The following is a 13153-nucleotide window of genomic DNA, read 5'->3' on the forward strand; positions in this document are numbered from 1 at the left end:
CGGACAGGGTACTCACACGTGGGCCTGTTGGAAGTGCCAGATTTCAGCATGCACAGCGCATGCGCGGGAAACCGGCATTTCCTCCAAGGGGTTCAGAGGTCCAACCTGCAGAGGGCGAGAGAGAGATTTACCTGTAGTGCAGTGACATTGATAAACCTACAGAGGGCGAGCGAGAGATTTACCTGCTAGTGCAGTGACATTGATAAACCTACAGAGGGCGAGCGAGAGATTTACCTGTAGTGCAGTGACATTGATAAACCAACAGAGGGCGAGCGAGAGATTTACCTGTAGTGCAGTGACATTGATAAACCCACAGAGGGCGAGCGAGAGGTTTACCTGTAGAACAGTGACTAGTTACCTGGCTGGCGAGGTTGAAACAGAAATGCATTTCCTCCTAAAATGCGAAAAATTCAACACATCAAGAAACATATTATTCAACAAGCTAAGCCAAACAACCCCAGATTTCAAGGAATTGGATGATCTGTCAAAATTGAGATTAGTCGTAGGAGAAGGAGACAGACCATACCTTGGGGCCAAATATGTAACAACATGTCACAACCTGAGGACTGTTTAAAATTAAGACTGTTTAAAATTAATATTGAACGTACCAAATGAAGTACAAAGACTGTTTAAAATTAATATTGTTTAAAAGTAATATTGTATGTACCCAACAAATGTCAAACCGATTGACACCTACAGAATGTTGGAAAACTGTACCTTTTTGCTATGTAAGCTTTGGCAATATGGTTCTCTGTAAACTTTCATGCCAATAAAGCATTTAAATTGGAAATTGGAATTGGAATTGGATAAACCTACAGAGGGCGAGCGAGAGATTTACCTGTAGTGCAGTGACATTGATAAAACAACAGAGGGCGAGCGAGAGATTTACCTGTAGTGCAGTGACATTGATAAACCAACAGAGGACAAGCGAGAGTTACAAAAATATGTATTGGAAGTTGAGCATATCTTTGGTTCTGGTGACCCACATTTCACGGCATATGTCCAGGTGCTGACACAGATAAACGGATGCACAACACACACTGCACAGGGGAAAGCTGAGGGAACTCAGGGTTAAGCAGGGGAGCCAGCCACACACAGAATGAGGTAGGCAAGCACAGAATTGGAGCTGGGAATAAGAACCATTAAACAAGATTTCTTGAGCAAAGGGGGTGTGGGAGGAAGCAGCAGCCTCAGACAGGGAGGGTGATGTCCCTGTTGCAGGTGAGTGAAGGGAGGCCTCCCCAAGGTCCATCAGTCCTCGGCTGTGTCTGTCTGCCTGCAGTTAGGGGTCTGGGGGAAGGGCAGTGTTGGCCAGAGACAGGAAGGAACCATTTGGGAGGCCAGCACATGGCCAGGACTACCCCACCCCCCGGAGATAGGCAGACTCAACTTGGACTGACCCACACCTGGGGGGCGGGCTTCAGGTGGAGGAAGCAGCAACCTGATAGGTTGGGGGGCTGTGGAGTGGGAGGAGGTAAGTTTGAGTGACAGGTCTGGACTATTAAAAAGGTTGACCCATGTGCGTTTCAGTCTTTCTGACTGCGGGATGGTGCTTTCATATTTGGTGAGTGGCTGTTTTGACTGTAATTTACAGTAAGTGTTCAGGTAATGTAGTATTTTGTGTCTCTTTAGTGTTGAAACCATTTCTGAGTGTCCAGGTAATGAATGTTGGTCTGTGTGTCTGTGTGAACCGGGTCCCTTTGGCCATTCTGTGTTAGTGTGTGTGAGATTCTCTGGTGTGAGCGAGTCCTGTCTCAATCTCTCTCTCTCCCAGCCCCTCTCTCACTGCTGCAGGCTCGGTCCCGGTGAAAGGATGGATGGATGGAAGAGAGATCAGGCCGGCTGTTCCATTGGTGCCATGTGGGATGGTGAGATTCAATCTTTAATCTCTCTCTCTCTCTCTCACTCACTTACTCACTCACTCACTCACTTTTCACTCCACGCTGCCTGCTTGCTTCGGGTTGTGTTCCCAGGTGTTGGGAGGAAGATTTCTGAGCTGTGGCTCCAGGTGGACGGGTGGAGATCGGGAGGAGGCGCAGACCAGGTGTGACCGTCAATCTCGCGCGCTCTCTCAATCTCGCGCTCTCTCAATCTCGCGCTCTCTCAATCTCGCGCTCTCTCAATCTCGCGCTCTCTCAATCTCGCGCTCTCTCAATCTCGCTCTCTCAATCTCGCTCTCTCTCAATCCAATTCCAATTCAAATGCTTTATTGGCATGAAAGTTTACAGAGAACCATATTGCCAAAGCTTACATAGCAAAAAGGTACAGTTTTCCAACATTCTGTAGGTGTCAATCGATTTGACATTTGTTGGGTACATACAATATTACTTTTAAACAATATTAATTTTAAACAGTCTTTGTACTTCATTTGGTACGTTCAATAATAATTTTAAACAGTCTTAATTTTAAACAGTCCTCAGGTTGTGACATGTTGTTACATATTTGGCCCCAAGGTATGGTCTGTCTCCTTCTCCTAGGACTAATCTCAATTTTGACAGGTCATCCAATTCCTTGAAATCTGGGGTTGTTTGGCTTAGCTTGTTGAATAATATGTTTCTTGATGTGTTGAATTTTTCGCATTTTAGGAGGAAATGCATCTCTGTTTCAACCTCGCGGGCCAGACATTGATCGCATATTCTATTCTCTCTAGGCTTCCAGGATTTCTTGTATCTGCCTTTTTCAATTTCCAGTTGGTGGTCGCTTAGTCTGTACCTGGTGAGGGTCTGTCTCTGTTTTGTGTCTCTGATGGTCGTGAGGTATTCTGCCAGTTTATATTCTCTTTTTAGGGCCCGGTAACATTCTAATCTGCTTTGGCTTTCGGTTATTTTGTTCCAATGTTCCAGGTAGGTTTCTTTGCATTTTTTAATGATTTGGTTCACTCGGATTGGTGTTTGGACGGCTGTGTTGGTCTGGGGCTGGTCAGGGTCCGGCTGAGTACTTAGTTTCAGTAGCAGCTGACTCAGGGGACTCTTTTCTGGGTTTAGCTCTTGGGTCTGAAAGGCTTTGAAATGAAGGGTGTCTGGGGAGCTAGATTTGAGGTGATTTAGGAAGTTTAGTGCTCGTTTGTCGAGGTTTATTATCAGTGGGTATCTGCCTAGTTCGGCTCTGCATGCATTTGTTGGCGTTTTTCTTTGGGTGCGAAGGATGCTTCGGCAGAATTCTGCATGTAAGGCTTCTGTTGTGTGTTTTTCCCATTTAGTGTAGCTTTGGTGATTTAGCGGGCCCCATACTTCACTACCGTACAGTGCAATGGGCAGGATTATGCTGTCAAATATTTTGAGCCAGATTTTGATTGGGATTTGGATGTTGTAGAATTTTCTTTTTATTGCATATAGGGCTCTTCGGGCTTTTTCTTTTAGTGCATTCACTGCTATGCTGAAGCTCCCTGATGCTGTAATAGTTAGACCAAGGTAGGTGTAGCTCATAGTGTGTCCTATAGTGGTATCACTGAGGGTAAACTGGTATTTGTTTTCCTGACATCTGGGCCTTTTTTGAAAAATCATGATGTTGGTTTTCTTTAGATTTACTGTTAGAGCCCAATTTTGGCAGTATTTGTCGAGTAGGTCTAGTTGTTGCTGTAATCCCTGTTCTGTGGGAGACAGCAGAACCAGGTCGTCCGCATAGAACAGGGATTTCACTTCTCCATCCAGGAGACGGAGACCTGGTGACTCGCTTTGCTCCAGCATGTCTGCTAATTCATTTATGTATATGTTAAACAGGGTCGGGCTCAAATTGCAGCCCTGCCGGACGCCTCTTCTCTGGGTGAAGAAATCGGTGCGTTTGTCTCCAATTTTGACCCCGCATTTGTTTTTCAGATACATTGATTTAATAAGGTCATAGACTTTGCCCCCTATTCCACACTGAAGAAGTTTATAATAGAGCCCTTCGTGCCATATAGAGTCAAAGGCTTTCATGAAGTCGATGAAACAGGCGAATATTTTCCCATTTTTTGTTTGGTGTATATGTTTTCCAATGAGGGTGTGAAGGGTATAGATATGGTCGGCGGTGCGGTGTTTTGGAAGAAAGCCTATTTGGTTTTTTCTGAGGATATTATGTTTGTTAAGAAAATCAAGTAATCTACTATTTAGAATACTGCAGAATAACTTCCCTAGACAACTGTTGACACAGATGCCGCGGTAGTTATTTGGGTCTGATTTGTTTCCACTTTTATATATGGGGGAGATTAGTCCTTGGCACCAGATATCGGGAAAACAGCCTGAACGTAATATGATGTTGAATAATTTGAGTACCGCAACCTGCATCTCCATATTGCTGAACTTGAGCATTTCATTTTTGATGTTGTCTGGGCCACAGGCTTTCTTTAGGTGGAGAGATTTTGTTTTTGTGGCCAGTTCTTTCCATGTGATTGGGGAGTCTAGAGGGTTTTGGTTGTCTTTAATTGTTGCTTCTAATGTGTGGAGTTTTTCTGTGACCTGATGTTGACTTGGGTTTGTTTCGTTTATTGGGATGTCTTTGTAGAGGTTTTCAAAATGTGTTCTCCAGATGTCGCCATCTTGGATTGGTAATGCTTGCAATTGTGTTGTACTCAGGTTATTCCACATTTCCCAGAATTGTTTTGGATTGGTGGAGTTTTCAATTTCTTCGAGTATTTTGTGGGTATAGTTTTGTGTTTTGTTCCTAATGGTGTGTTTATCTTTTGAGGGTTTCATTGTATCTAGTACGTAGGTCCGGATTGTTTGGTTGGCGATGCTTTTGGTTTGATATTTTTCTCCGGTCTTTTCTGGCATTTTTGCATTCGTGGTCAAACCATTTCTTATTTTTATTTTGTCTTTTGTGACGCTTCCTCTTCTGTTTCACAAAGTCGGCTTTTACAGCTGCCTCATGGAAGATCATATTTATATCCTCTATGGCCATGTTTACACCATCTCTGGTGATCTCGTATGGGTTTTCTTTAAATTTTGATATTTTACTTGTGATATCAGGTGACTTTAGTGCTGTGATGAATTTTTCTCCACTGTCTGGGGCCCATCTGTATGTCTGGTTTATTTTATGGAGCTTACTGGGTTCCTTTTTCGTGTCTGTAGTTTGGGCAGAAAGTTTAAGGTACATATTTATTTGGTTATGGTCTGAGAGGGGGGATTGCTGCCTGACAGTGAATGAGTTGATATCGCAGGGGTCCAGGTCAGTGATTGTATAGTCCACCACACTAGACCCAAGATTTGAGGAGTATGTGAGTCTCCCTAGGGAGTCCCCTCTGAACCTACCGTTAACTATGTACAGGCCTAAGGCTCGGCAGAGTTGCACTACCTCCCTACCGCTTTTATTTATTTCACGATCAAGGTTGTTCCGATTTGCGATGGCTGGTGTGACATCTAAAGGGGTCTGGCCAAACACATGGTTGTTTCCCTGTGGGTCTATGAAGTCAGGTTCACAACCGGTCCTTGCATTTAGGTCCCCACATATTATCACCTTTCCTTGGGCCTGGAAATGGCTGATTTCCATGTGGAGAGTATCAAATAACTCCTCTTCGAAATATGGCGATTATATTGGAGGTATGTAGATCGCACATAAGTAAACATCTTTTTTTGCTATTCCTATATTTTTATCTAGTTTTAGCCATACGTGTGATTTTCCCTGTTTTACCGGTGAGATGTGTTTGTCCAGTTCTCCCTTATACAACACCAATATTCCCCCGGAGGTTCTGCCCTTGCGTGTTTTAGTGTTCTTTACTGAGGGCACAATGATTTCATGGTACATTGGAGGACAGTGGGTCGGCACGTCCTTTTGGCACCATGTTTCTGTTAACACAATTATATCAATGTCTTTTATAGCTTTTAGGAATTCAGGGTCTGTACTCTTCATCCCAAAAGTTGAGGAGCGGAGGCCCTGGATATTCCAGCAGCTTATGTGGAAAGAACGCATTTATATAGTCTCTGTCTCTGTCTCTCTCTCTCCCTCTCTCTCTCTGTCCCTCTCTCTCTATGTCCCTCTCTCTCTCTGTCCCTCTCGCTCTCTGTCCCCCTCTCTCTCTCTGTCCCTCTCTCTCTCTGTCCCTCTCTCTCTCTGTCTCTCTCTCTCTGTCCCTCTCGCTCTCTGTCTGTCTCTCTCTGTCCCTCTCTCTCTCTGTCCCTCTCTCTCTGTCCCTCTCTCTCTCTCTGTCCCTCTCTCTCTCTATATATATATATATATATCTCTGTCCTTCTCTCTCTGTCCCTCTCTCTCTCTGTCCCTCTCTCTCTCCCTCTCTCTCTGTCCCTCTCTCTCTCTATCCCTCTATCTCTCTGTCTCTCTCTCTCTCACTCTGTCCCTCTCCCTCTGTCTCTCTCTCTGTCCGTCTCTCTCTCTGTCCGTCTCTCTCTCTGTCCCTCTCTCTCTCTGTCACTCTCTCTCTCTGTCCCTCTCTCTCTCTGTCCCTCTCTCTCTCTGTCCCTCTCTCTCTCTGTCCCTCTCTCTCTCTTTCCCTCTCTCTCTCTGTCGCTCTCTCTCTGTCGCTCTCTCTCTCTGTCCCTCTCTCTCTCTCTCTCTGTCTCTCTCTCTCTCTGTCCCTCTCTGTCCAACTCTCTCTCTCTGTCCCTCTCTCTCTCTCTGTCCCTCTCTCTCTGTCTCTCTCTCTCTCTCTCTGTCCCTCTCTCTCTCTCTCTGTCTCTCTCTCTCTCTGTCCCTCTCTGTCCAACTCTCTCTCTCTGTCCCTCTCTCTCTCTCTGTCCCTCTCTCTCTCTCTCTCTCTCTCTCTCTCTCTCTCTCTCTCTGTCCCCCTCTCTCTCTCTGTCCCTCTCTCTCTCTGTCCCTCTCTCTCGCTGTCCAATTCCAATTCCAATTCAAATGCTTTATTGGCATGAAAGTTTACAGAGAACCATATTGCCAAAGCTTACATAGCAAAAAGGTACAGTTTTCCAACATTCTGTAGGTGTCAATCGATTTGACATTGTTGGGTACATACAATATTACTTTTAAAGAATATTAATTTAAACAGTCTTTGTACTTCATTTGGTACGTTCAATATTAATTTTAAACAGTCTTAATTTTAAACAGTCCTCAGGTTGTGACATGTTGTCTCTCTATCTCTCTGTCTCTCTCTCTCACTCTATCCCTCTCTCGCTCTGTCCCTCTCTCTCTCTGTCCCTCTCTCTCTCTGTCCCTCTCTCTCTGTCCCTCTCTCTCTCTGTTCCTCTCTCTCTGTCCCTCTCTCTCTCTGTCCCTCTCTCTCTGTCCCTCTCTCTCTCTGTCCCTCTCTCTCTCTGTCTCTCTGTCTCTCTCTCTCTCTGTCCCTCTCTGTCTCTCTCTCTCTCTCTCTCCCTCTCTCTCTCTCTGTCCCTCTCTCTCTCTCTCTCTCTCTCTGTCCCTCTCTCTCTCTGTCCCTCTCTCTCTCTGTCCCTCTCTCTCTCTGTCCCTCTCTCTCTCTGTCCCTCTCTCTCTGTCTCTCTCTCTCTCTGTCCCTCTCTCTCTGTCCCTCTCTCTCTGTCCCTCTCTCTCTCTGTCCCTCTCTCTCTCTGTCCCTCTCTCTCTCTCTGTCCCTCTCTCTCTCTCTGTCCCTCTCTCTCTCTCTGTCCCTCTCTCTCTCTCTGTCCCTCTCTCTCTCTCTGTCCCTCTCTCTCTCTCTCTGTCCCTCTCTCTCTCTCTGTCCCTCTCTCTCTCTATATATATATATCTCTGTCCCTCTCTCTCTCGGTCCCTCTCTCTCTCTGTCCCTCTCTCTCAGTCCCTCTCTCTCTCTGTCCCTCTCTCTCTCTGTCTCTCTCTCTCTCTGTTCCTCTCTCTCTGTCCCTCTCTCTCTCTGTCCCTCTCTCTCTGTACCTCTCTCTCTCTGTCTCTCTATCTCTCTGTCTCTCTCTCTCACTCTGTCTCACTCTCTCTCTGCCCCTCTCTCTCTCTGTCTTTCTCTCTCTGCCCCTCTCTCTCTCTGTCTTTCTCTCTATCTGTCTCTCTCTCTCTGTCCCTCTCTCTCTGTCCCTCTCTCTCTCTCTGTCCCTCTCTCTCTCTCTGTCCCTCTCTCTCTCTCTGTCCCTCTCTCTCTCTCTGTCCCTCTCTCTCTCTGTCCCTCTCTCTCTCTGTCCCTCTCTCTCTCTGTCTCTCTCTCTCTGTCTCTCTCTCCCTTTCTGTCCCTCTCTCTCTCTGTCCCTCACTCTCTCTGTCCCTCTCTCTCTCTGTCCCTCTCTCTCGCTGTCTCTCTCTCTCCCTGTCTCTCTCTCTCTCTCTGTCCCTCTCCCTCTCTGTCCCTCTCCCTCTGTCCCTCTCTCTCTCTGTCTCCCTCTCTCTCTCTGTCCCTCTCTCTCTCTGTCCCTCTCTCTCTCTGTCCCTCTCTCTCTCTGTCCCTCTCTCTCTCTGTCCCTCTCTCTCTCTCTGTCTCTCTCTCTCTCTGTCCCTCTCTCTCTCTGTCTCTCTCTCTCTCTCTGTCCCTCTCTCTCTGTCTCTCTCTCTCTGTCTCTCTCTCTCTCTGTCCCTCTCTCTCTGTCCCTCTCTCTCTCTCTGTCCCTCTCTCTCTGTCCCTCTCTCTCTCTGTCCCTCTCTCTCTCGCTCTCTCTCTGTCCCTTTCTCTCTATGTCCCTCTCTCTCTCTGTCGCTCTCTGTCTCTTTCCCTCTCTCTATATGTCCCTCTCTCTCTCTCCCTCTCTCTCTCTCCCTCTCTCTCTGTGCCTCTCTCTCTCCCTCTCCCAAACTAATGCCACTGCCCCGCTCTACCCCATAGCTCTGTAACAATCCGAAACTAATCTCACTGCCCTGCTCTCTCCCCAAAGACCTGTATCAATCCCAAACTAATCACACTGCCCCACTCTCACCCCATAGCCCTGTATCAATCCCAAAACGAATCCCCCTGTCCGCTCTCTCCCCATAGCCCTGTTTCAATCCCCAAACTAATCCCACTGCCCCGCTCTCTCCTCATAGCCCTGTATAAATCCCAAACTAATCACACTCCCCTGCTATTTCCCGATAGCCCTGTATCAATCCCAAACTAATCACACTGCCCCGCTCTCTCCCCATAGCCCTGTAGCAATCTCAAACCAATCACACTGCCCCACTCAATTCCCATAGCCCTGTATCAATCCCCAAACTAATCCCACTGCCCCGCTCACTCCCCATAGCCCTGTATCAATCCCAAAATAATCCCACTGCCCTGCTCAAACCCGAGAGCACTGTATCAATCGCAAACTAATCCCACTGTCCGCTCTCTCCCGATACCCCATATCAATCCCAAACTAATCAAAATGCCCCGCTCTCACCCCATAGCCTTGTATCAATCCCCAAACTAATCCCACTGCCCCACTCTCTCCCCATAGCTCTGTTTCAATCCCAAACTAATCCCACTGCCCCATTCTCTCCCCATAGCCCTGTATCAATCCCAAACAAATCACACTGCCCCACTCTCTCCCCATAGCCCTGCATCTATCCGAAACTAATCCCACTGCCCCGCTCACTTCCCATAGTCCTGCATCAATCGCAAACTAATCCCACAGCCCCGCTCTCTCCCCATAGCCCTGCATCAATCCCAAACTAATCACACTGCCCCGATCTCTCCCGATAGTCCTGTATCAATCCCAAACTATTCCCAATGCCCCGCTCTCTCCCGATAGCCCTGTATCAATCCCAAACTAATCACACTGCCCCGATCTCTCCCGATAGTCCTGTATCAATCCCAAACTATTCCCAATGCCTCTCTCTCTCCCGATAGCCCTGCATCAATCCAAACTAATCTCTCTGCCCCACTCTCTGCCCAGAGCCCTGCATCATTCCCAAACTAACCCCACTGCCACGTTCTCTCCCCATAGCCCTGGGAGTGTTTGGTGGGACAGTGTAGAGGGAGCTTCACTCTGTATCTAAGCGTGTTGTTCCTGCCCTGGGAGTTTTTGATGTGCTGGTTTAAAGAGAGCTTTACTCTATCGATTCTCTAGCAATCCTTGACAGATTGCAAGTCCGCGGATTCAGCGCATACACAGTGCAGACGGAAACATGCAACTTGCGGGGCCTCTACCAAGGCCTAAGTTGTTGATACGGAGACCATGATTTCAGATCCATTATCTTTGCTTGATGTAATCCTTCACTCCTGTGTATAAGACAGTGAGTCTCACGGCCTAAAATGCATTCAAATCTCAGTAAGAATACCCAGAATAGACTTTAATTGTCTTTTATTTGCTTCATTTTTCTAAGGTTTACCCAGATATCTGCAGACCAACATTCATCCACATGTGAATCCCTCCTCTGCATTATTCAAATCACGGGAACATAGAAACATAGAAACATAGAGATAGGAACAGGAGTAGGCCATTCGGCCCTTCGAGCCTGCTCCGCCATTCAATGAGATCATGGCTGATCTTCGTCTGAGATCTTAGCTGATCTTACCAGTTCAGTACCCCGTCCCCGCCTTTTCTCCGTAACCCTTAATCCCCTTAGCCTTCAGAAATATATCCAATTCTCTCTTGAAAATATTTATTGAATTAGCCTTCACAGCCCTCTGTGGCAGGGAATTCCACAGGCTCACCACTTTTGTTTAATCTACCGAGGTTCAGTATTGAAACATGCCAGGAGATCCAGGCATGTTTTGATAAAGCAGACTGACAATGAGTTCAGTGGGGAAATTTAGCAAACAACAGGCCGATTTTAATATGATAAGGCAGGATCTGTCCAAAGTGGGCTGGGAACAGCTACTTGACAACCCTCTGTCTCAGTCCCAAACTAATCTCACTGCCCTGCTCTCTCCTGTTAGCCCTTTATCAACCCCAACGTAATCCCAGTGCCCCGCTCTCTCCCCATAGCCCTGTATCAGTCCACAGCCTAATCCCACTGCCGCGCTCTCTCCCCATAGCCCTGTATCAATCAGCAAACTAATCCCACTGCCCCGCTTTCTCCCCATAGCCCTGTATCAATCACCAAACTAATCCCACTGCCCCGCTCTCTCCCCATAGACCTGTATCAATCCCAAACTAATCCCACTGCCTCGCTCTCCCCCCATAGCTCTGTCTTGATCCCAAACTAATCCCACTGCCCTGCTCTCCCCCATAGCCCTGAAACAATCCCAAACTAATCCCACTGCCCCACTCTCTCCCCATAGCCCTGCATCAATCCCAAAATTTTCCCAATGCCTCTCTCTCTCCAGATAGCCCTGCATCAATTCCAAACTAGGACAAATAAAATTAGAGAGTTAATTGCGTGGCTCAAAGACTGGTGTGGTAGAAATGGGTTTTGCTTCCTGGGCCACTGGCACCAGTACTGGGGCAGGAGGGAGCTGTTCCGCTGGGACGGGTTTCACTTGGCCAGTGCTGGGACTAGAGTCCTTGCGGATCATATAACTAGGGCTGTAGAGAGGGCTTGAAACTAACTAGCGGGGGGGGAGGTTCCTAGAGAGCAAATAAAAAAATGACAACAGAGAAGGTCATAGACTTAGGTAGCAGTGGGGAAATTAAAAACCAGAGCGTGTCAGGAAGGGGCAGAAGATATGGAGTAAAAGGTAAAGTAATAAAAAGGGCAATAGCAGGAAATAAGTGTCACAAAACATCTTTGAAAGTTCTCTATCTGAATGCACGTAGCATTCGTAACAAAATAGATGAGTTAATGGCACAAATAAGTACATATGGGTATAATCTTGTGGCCATTACAGAAACATGGCTGCAGGGTGACAATGCCTGGGAATTAAACATACCAGGTTATTTAACGATCAGGAAGGACAGGCAGGAAGGAAGGGGAGGTGGGGTGGCTATGTTAATAAAGGAAGGAATCACTGTAATACAGAGAAATGATATTGGGTCAAAAGATCAGGATAATGAAACAGTTTGGGTGGAGGTAAGGAATAATAAGGGGAAAAAACATTAGTGGGCGTAGTCTATAGGCCTCCGAACAGTGGCAACTCTGTTGGATGGAGTATCAATCAGGAAATAGTTGAGGCTTGTAATAAGGGAACATCAATAATTATGGGGGATTTCAACTATCATATTAATTGGGCAAATCAAATTGGGCAGAGCAGCCTTGAGGATGAGTTCATTGAATGTATTAGGGATGGGTTTCTTGAGCAGTATGTAACTGAACCGACCAGGGGGCAAGTAACCTTAGATCTGGTCCTGTGTAACGAGACGGGATTAATTAAAAATGTCCTAGTAAAGGATCCCCTTGGAATGAGTGACCATAACATGGTTGAATTCCATATTCAATTAGAGGGTGAGAAGGTTGGATCTCAAACAAGCGTGCTAAGCTTGAATAAAGGAGACTATGAAGGTATGAGAGCGGAATTGAGTAGAGTGGATTGGGAAAATAGATTAAAGGGTAAGACGATACATGATCAGTGGTGTACATTCAATGAGTTATTTTACAACTTCCAAAAAATATATATTCCACTGAGAAGAAAAGGGTGTAAAAGAAAAGACAGCCATCCGTGGCTAAGTAAAGAAATTAAGGATAGTATTCGACTAAAAACAAGGGCATATAAGGTAGCCAAAACTAGTGGGAGGGTAGAGGATTGGGAAAACTTTAAAAGACAGCAAAAAATAACAAAAAGATTGATCAAGAAAGGGAAGATAGATTATGAAAGTAAATTAGCAAAAAATATAAAAACAGATAGTAAGAGTTTTTACAGGTATATAAAAAGAAAAAGGGTGGCTAAAGTAAATGTTGGTCCCTTAGAGGATGAGACCGGGAAATTAATGGTGGGAAATATGGAGATGGCAAAAACACTGAATGAATATTTTACATCAGTCTTTACAGTAGAAGACACTAAGAATATCCCAACACTGGACAAACAGGGGGCTAAAGGGGGGGAGGAGCTAAACACGATCAAAATCACTAAGGAAGTGGTACTCGTAAAATAATGGGACTCAAGGCGGATAAATCACCTGGACCTGATGGCTTACATCCGAGGGTCTTGAGGGAAGTGGCGGTAGGGATTGTGGATGCATTGGTAATAATTTTCCAAAACTCCCTGGACTCGGCAAAGGTCCCAGCAGACTGAAAAACTGCTAATGTAACACACTTATTTAAAAAGGGCAGTAGACAGAAGGCTGGAAACTATAGACCGGTTAGCCTAACATCTGTGGTAGGTAAAATTTTGGAGTCCATTATTAATGAGATAGTAACAGGACATTTGGATAATCATAATTTAATAGGACAAAGTCAGCATGGTTTTATGAAGGGGAAGTCATGTTTGACAAATTTGCTGGAGTTCTTTGAGGAAATAACGTATAGGGTGGATAAAGGGGAACCAGTGCACGTA

The 13153-nt window shown here is 46.0% G+C and overlaps 1 long non-coding RNA gene across 2 annotated transcripts in view; it reads left to right on the top strand.

The window, feature by feature from the left end:
• Positions 1-1542: 1542 nt before the first annotated feature.
• Positions 1543-13153, top strand: part of LOC147093709 (uncharacterized) — a 28325-nt gene continuing 16714 nt past the window's right edge. The window contains exon 1 of one of the 2 annotated variants that reach the window (XR_015074722.1): positions 1543-1564. This is a non-coding gene — a long non-coding RNA (uncharacterized LOC147093709). Of the gene's footprint in view, positions 1565-1655; positions 1869-13153 lie in introns of those variants that run through there. The other variant, XR_015074723.1, reaches the window with a different exon arrangement.

The sequence above is a fragment of the Somniosus microcephalus genome, unplaced genomic scaffold, assembly GCF_052327205.1.
Source record: "Somniosus microcephalus isolate GS21.2 unplaced genomic scaffold, FLI_Smic_1.0 unresolved_chr1, whole genome shotgun sequence".
Taxonomy (NCBI): domain Eukaryota; kingdom Metazoa; phylum Chordata; class Chondrichthyes; order Squaliformes; family Somniosidae; genus Somniosus; species Somniosus microcephalus.